Source organism: Myotis brandtii, unplaced genomic scaffold (genome assembly GCF_000412655.1).
Source record: "Myotis brandtii unplaced genomic scaffold, ASM41265v1 scaffold45, whole genome shotgun sequence".
Lineage (NCBI taxonomy): Eukaryota > Metazoa > Chordata > Mammalia > Chiroptera > Vespertilionidae > Myotis > Myotis brandtii.
Genome location: NW_005367209.1, coordinates 2,105,906 through 2,111,272, shown reverse-complemented (window position 1 = coordinate 2,111,272; position 5,367 = coordinate 2,105,906). Strand labels below are relative to the sequence as shown.

The window sequence follows — 5,367 nt, the reverse complement described above, 5'->3', positions numbered from 1 at the left end:
GTGCTTTTCCGAATTAATGAGAGAAAACATTGATTCTCCTGCTGCCCACGAAGGTGGAAAGTGAAGTGGGGAGACATGTGGGGAATGAGCAAGGTTCCCTGTCTGGGGGTTCCAAATCTGCTGTTGGTTTTTTTCACCACTGACTAGAGATATACAGGGTGTCCCCCCAAAATGTATACACACTTTGAATACCTACTAATTCCAATGGTTTTAAGCATAAGAAAGGAACAACAATGGAGCTGTTATCTGTTAAAAGTGTGGGCACAAACAGGTAGTTGGACATTCCCTGAGGGGTCTCAGATTGGAGAGGGTGAAGGCCAGACTGAGGGGCCCCTTCCCCCCTCCCACCCCAATGCATGAATTTCCTGCACCGGGCTACTAGTATATATAAAATTTTCTTGTAGCTTCATTAAAAAAGTAAAAAGGATGGATGGTCCTGGAAACGTTATGCTAAGTGAAATAAGCCAATCTGAGAAAGACAAATATCACATGATCTCACTTACTTGTGGAATCTAATGAACAAAATGAATTGACCAATAAAATAAGGCCTGAAACATGGAGGCATGGAACAGACTGACATACCTTGATGTGGGGTTGAGGGGATGAGAAGAGATAAACCAAAGAACTTATATACTTATATGCATAGCCCGTGGACATGGGCAATAGGGTAGTGAAGACTTGGGGGAGGGTAGAGGATGGGAGGAGAGGGCTAAGGGGGGGTGGGATATCTATAATAATATCCATAATAATATCAACAATAAAAAATATATTGATAAAAGAAAGTAAACAAATAGGTTTTTATATCACCCTGAGCTGGAGGCTGGGAAGCCTAAGATCACAGTTGAAATTAATGTTAATAGTATATTTAGCCTAGCATACCTAATTATTATCATTTCAATGTTATCAATGAGATTTTACATTTTTCTTTTACATCTTTCTGGTGTGTATTTTATATTTATGACAGATAGCAATTCAGACTAACCATATTTCATGTGCTCAGGAGCCACATTTGGCTAGTGGCACTGTAGTGGACGGTGCCACTTCAGAATGTTATAGAGAAACTCTGGTAGGAGGCTTACTTCCTTTGAGATAAGGCTTTGTTCCTGAATCTCCTGAATCTCCCAGCCTGGTGACTCTACTCAGTAAAGAAATGAAACGGCACTGCTGTCCAAAGACAATGAGCTCATCTGTCCTTGATGAGCCATTACTGCTTGTAATTTGAACTTAATACCCTGTCTGCATGAATTAAGATTAAAGTGATTAGGTTTGGCAGCTAAGTCACTGGGAACTCTCAGGAGTGCAGATTCGAGGGTCATTTATTGGAAGAAAGTGGGTCTTCGGTGAAGGGTAAAATGTGGAAAGATCTCAAAGAGGAAAGAGGGCATCTTAGGCAATAGAAAAAATATATCTGTATGTAATGCATGTTGGGGGAGGAGGTTCTAAGAAAAGTTGGGGTACTTGCTTGTAAACTTGATGAGGCTGGAGTGCAAAATATACAATAAGAAAGGTAGTTAATAGCTAGATTGATACCAGGTTCAAAGACTCTGGTTTTGCAGTATATGAAGTGAAGTAGCATCAGGATCCAATCTAGTTATATGTGGGGTCTGTTTTAGTTATTTATGATTGTGTAAGAAATCACTCTAAAACGTAGTAGCTTGAAACAACAGCAGTCACCCTTCACCTCTCACTTCTTCTGTGGGTCAGGGGTCTGCAAGATCGCTGTTGGGCAGTTCTGGCTTGGGGCAGTTGTATTCAGTTGGCATCTAAGGCTGAGGGAGCATAAGCCTGGAGCAGCTCATGGCTGGCTTCTTTCTCTCTCTTCTCTCTCTCTCTCTCTCTCTCTCTCTCTCTCTCTCTCTCAACACAGTCTCAAGATTTCTCCATGGGGTCTCTCTTCATGGCCTGCTGTGGGCTTCCTCACAGCATGGCAGCCTCAGTGCAATTGGACTGCTGTGTGGCTCCAGTGTGATTGTTCCGGTCAATAAGGTAGAAGCAGCATCATTTATGACTTGACCTTGGAAGTCATACTGCATCCTTTCCATCATTATTTGGTTACAGGTGAGTGACAAGCCTGCCCACTTTCAAGGGGAGGATACTAAAAAGCCCACCTCTCAGTGGAAGGAGTGTTAAAGTTACTGAAGGAAAAGAATGTTGGAAATATCTTCTGCCACAGGGACTGTCTCCACTGTCACTGCGATACACATCTTGCCCTCTTTAGCCATTTTGGTAATGCTCTAGCCAGGACTCACCATTCCTTCCTGGACACACTTCTGCACAACGAGTCTCTCTTCTTGCTAGACTGGGCCCTTAAGAAAATCTGAATCTTCGCCAGCCGTGGGCAAACTACGGCCCGCGGGCCGGATCCGGCCCGTTTGAAATGAATAAAACTAAAAAAAAAAAAAAAAAGACTGTACCCTTTTATGTAATGATGTTTACTTTGAATTTATATTAGTTCACACAAACACTCCATCCATGCTTTTGTTCCGGCCCTCCGGTCCAGTTTAAGAACCCATTGTGGCCCTCGAGTCAAAAAGTTTGCCCACCCCTGGCTTAGGCAATGAATGGCCAACTGAGCTTTTCCAAAAGTGATTAGAAGGAGGAGGAAAGGTATAGGACCAACACCATGACTCTTGAAAGATAACTTTTCTAGCATTTGCTAAGGCAGCATTCTGCCAACTCCTTTTCTTTCTGATTTTCATAGGAACATTTTTATCTTTTGCCAGAATCCTGTCTTTACCTCAGCTGGGGCCTTGACACTAGGTGCATAATGAACTTTCACTTATTTTCTCCCTCTTTCCTCTTGCAAAGTCACAACCTTCAACTAGAACGGATTAACATGTAATGAAGTTATTGAATTCTGCAACTTATTTACTATGAAATCCATTTAAAAAAGAGCTGATGGATAGATAAAGAATGGATCAATGGTTAGATATTCAAAAAAGCAAAGCAGTAAGAATATGTTTGTTGGCTGTAAAAACCACCAACTTCATTTTTAAAATAAAATGTTAGAGAAGGAAAGTATATACTGAGATATATTGGTGGGGAGGAATGATCGTTTTCTACTCCAGCAGACACTTAAGGCATGCTATATTTTAATCTAAAAAATGTTTCAACACAAACTTTTAAAAGTTGTGTTCATGATGTTATTTGTTCTTGCTTGTTTCCCAAAAGATTTGAAGAAACTAGCAAAGGACTAGCAGTCCAATATAGGACATTTTAGTTGTTTCCCTTATATTTCTTAGTTTCTTCGACTGGGCTTTTCACATGTAGCTTATGAGTACGCTACTGTTGAAGTCATTATGGTAGAAAATTGCTTTTGTGTCATTTCCCCAGGGCCCTTGTGATTGTGACAGCAAGAACTTCTTATTCTAAAGACAGAATTTCTCATCTTCTCACATGTTTCATTTTCTCCCATTTTGACTCGGGCACCCTGAATCCTTTCCAAACCTAAAATAGGGATTTTTTTCATCCGCAATGGAAATGTTTGTTTGTTTGGTCTGTCTGTAAGAGGGAAGGAAAAGAAATGCACAAATTCAATTTAGCTCTCTGTTGACTTTATTTTCTTTTTCTTTATCAATAAACTGTCGAAAGCTGGTGGACACTGTTGCATTTGAGAAATTTTGATTTATTTTTCGGAAATAAAAGAGGAGCAGCATCTGGTCTTGACTGTCCTCAGGTGGGGAAGGGCAGCTGCTGAGGCCTGAAGACTAAAATTAACCCTCCCAGGAGAGAAGCCAGCCAGTGACCTTGGGCTATAACCACCTTGAAGATCAGCTGCTTCATTCCTGGCCATATTTGTGGTCTGTGGGAAGAATCAAGTGTCACAAAATCAGGAAGAAAGCAGTCTGAGGAGGACCTCAGTACCTCTGTGGTGAAGGAGCTGACATGATCCACTGACCCTTCCCATATGGCGGGAGGATGTGTGGTTTTACAGTGAGCGTTCAGGTAGCTGGCAGAAGGCAAAACTCATAAAACATAAGCAGCAAGAAACTGATGCAGAGTAGTATGTTTATAGTCCTCAAATAATAATACAGAGGTCTAGAATTTGGATATTTTCTCTTTGGAGATATGTTAAAGAGCTTCTATTGAGCTAATAGAAAAATAGAAAACCCAGTGGTTGAGCATCGACCAATGACCCAGGCAGTCACTGTTCCATTCCTGGTCAGGGCACATGCCGGGGTTGTGGGCTTGATCCCCAGTAGAGGGCGTGTAGGAGGCAGCTGATCAATGATTCTCTCATCATTGATATTTCTATTTTTCTCCCTCCCTACTTCTCTGAAATAAATAAAAATTAAAAAAAGAAAAAGAAAAATAGATGTCAAACACACTTCCCTCAATCAATTAGAAGTTTCTTAAAAAACCAATGATGCTCCTAGTGACTTATAATTTCTCACCTGTCTGGATGCATTATGGCGTGGTAGGAAGTATTTCATTGGTTTTTGGAAGTATTTACAAGGAGATGGTGCATTTATAGGATCTGTCTTGTAAATATCCAGTATGTTAACTCCCATTTCCCTTTCCCGTGGACATTCATGATGCTCAGAGCTAATTTCTGGTTAACTTGCCTGTTTGTTCAACTCCGGAGCTTCCCGCTCTTTGTCTATACAGATGTAAAGCAGTAAAGGGTCTGCAAAGGCCTGGCACTGAGGGGCTCTAGATACCACACTGTCCTCACTTTAAGGACCTTCTACCTAATGGTGCTCTGCCCCCTAGCACTTTACAAAGTGACATTTCTGAGGATTCTGGACTACACACAGCTGCTGCTGTTCTCTTAGGAAGACCATCCCTGTATCGAACCGCCTGCTCTGCATGTGTTCACGCTATTTCTACTTCTTCCCGCCACCCACGTTCACCAGCACAGTGACTCCCCTGGTGCTCATTTCTGCCATTCCCCGGGGCTCCAGTCTTACTTAAAAACCCAGGCAACTTTGCCTGCTGCATCTTTTATCCTTCCTTCTGCCTGTTTTCTTTTTTTAATTGAAGTGAAATTCACATAACAAAAATTAACCATTTTAAAATGAACAATGTAGTATATTTACAGACTTATGCAACCATCACCTCTATTTAGTTCCAAAATATTTGCATCACACCAGTTAGCAGTTGCTCCCTCCCCACTTCCCCCATCTCTAGCCCCTGGCAATCACCAGTCTGACTTCTGTTTCTATATATTTACCTAATTAGGATGTTTCATATAAATGGAATCATAGAATATTTGATCTTTTGTGTCTGGCTTCTTTCACTAGCCATCTACACTAATAAAAGAGAAACATGGTAATTGGCGTACGACCGCTACCCTTCCCATTGGCTAATCAGGGAGATATGTAAATTAACTGACAGCCAAGATGGCGGCCGGCAGCCAGGCAGCTT

At 41.5% G+C, this 5,367-nt stretch overlaps 1 protein-coding gene across 1 annotated transcript in view; it reads left to right on the top strand.

Moving 5' to 3' along the window:
- PLCB4 (phospholipase C, beta 4) overlaps positions 1–5,367 on the top strand; it is a 290,061-nt gene that overhangs the window by 58,417 nt on the left and 226,277 nt on the right. The window contains exon 4 of the mRNA XM_014546473.1: positions 1,875–2,058. The gene's annotated coding sequence lies outside the window, so the exon portion shown is untranslated. The remainder of the gene's footprint in view (positions 1–1,874; positions 2,059–5,367) is intronic.